Source organism: Corvus brachyrhynchos, unplaced genomic scaffold, assembly GCF_000691975.1.
Source record: "Corvus brachyrhynchos isolate BGI_N302 unplaced genomic scaffold, ASM69197v1 scaffold91, whole genome shotgun sequence".
Lineage (NCBI taxonomy): Eukaryota > Metazoa > Chordata > Aves > Passeriformes > Corvidae > Corvus > Corvus brachyrhynchos.
Genome location: NW_008236442.1, coordinates 3,437,297 through 3,438,957, shown reverse-complemented (window position 1 = coordinate 3,438,957; position 1,661 = coordinate 3,437,297).

The following is a 1,661-nucleotide window of genomic DNA, read 5'->3' as shown; positions in this document are numbered from 1 at the left end:
GCAGGAATGATAAGTATTTTATAAAGACATCACTGCTTTAATAATGACAAACGCTACATCTCAATGCTATTGCTCATAAAACAAAAATAAGCTTATTAAGAAACTATCATGCAAATTAAATGCATATTTTTTCCACATATATAAATACTTCAGTAACGGCATCATTTGGGTGCTTTTTAACCAGTCTGAAAATATAGGCAACAGAAAAGGGCACAAATGGCAGTAATTTATCTGCAGGTTTTATTAAGAGCATGGCAGTAAATTACAACAGCTGACAGTAATTTGCTGGTGCTTGTGAGGACCATCCAAATGGACACACATTGCAGAGAACAAAAAAATACAGAGAAAATCAATTTAATATAGAAAATTTTGCTGCATTTGCCACACCTGGGTTGGTTCAGATTGCCCTGTGGAGAGGCAGGCTGTACAGCCTTTACCTCCAGATACCAGTTTGACATCCAAAACATTGCCAAATGATTTAAAGAATCCACATTAGAGACATAACTCAAGCCTCCAGCACCCTGCTGACTGCATGCAGACATGTCGGGATCTGTGTTTACTTTTGGTTATAAAACTCCACCAATTTCATTGTACACTGCTTGTACCAGGAAACAAATCTTATTTGCTTGTTCATTACACAAACACATACATATTTAAGTGTATGTACTTGTAGATTAAAACTATTATCCTTTGTGAATATGGCAGGAGAGGAATAAAATATGAGTATGAGGGGGAAAAAATAGATCTCATTGTCTTACTGGTAGTCTTAAAGCCCATTTTCCTCCCACAGTGAAAAGTGACTCTGAAAAAACCAAAGCAACTGAAACATCATCTCAGTTTTCAAAGACATTCAACCATGGCAAATTCCAGAGACCCCATGAATGTAGATATTACTTTGCCCAAGGATCTAACTTCTCATGAGTCGGGAGGGTTTGGGAAGTATGGGTTTGACTAATCTATCTCGGCCCCATGTATCCTCTCCACCCCCTGTGATTAAAGCTTTTGCTGGGCTTACATTTTAACTTGGCTTCTAGCAGTCAATTGTGGCTTGGCCAAAGTTAGTACAGTATTTACTGCAAAAAGCTTTTATTATTGGACCCCTTGGAGCTTTGGATTGCAGACTTGAATTATGAAATAAGGATGGAGTAACTGCGAGGGCACACTGGAGAGGAGAAACCTTTAACTGGATGTTACATATTAGAAAACAAGCAACCTGGGAGGAAGCAAATAGAGTTTTGCTGAGAGAAGGACAGCAGTATCAGCAGGGCTTAGTTAAACTGGTCAACAAAACTGTTTCTTCTTGGTTCAGAGCACCGACATTCTTACCTATTTCTGAGCAGGATGGAATTTTCTCTGTACTCACAATTTCAGCTGCTATGAGTAAGCCCAAGATGCTTCTCAACTCTTATGGTTAAAAGATCAGAGAAAGCCCTGAATGTTGCTAGGAAATCAGCAGTTCTCACCAGGGAAAAGAGCAGATTGCTGTTTAGACTCAGCTCCTCACATCAGCTCTGGTTTGCCTGCTCCCCAGGCACCCTTCCAGAGCCAGGCTGCGGAGAGGGTAAGAAAGCAATTCCCATGGCCACAGTCCCACAACTACACCACATTGACCTGCTGCTATTCCACTTACTGCTATGCAATTACTCCTGATTTACATCCAC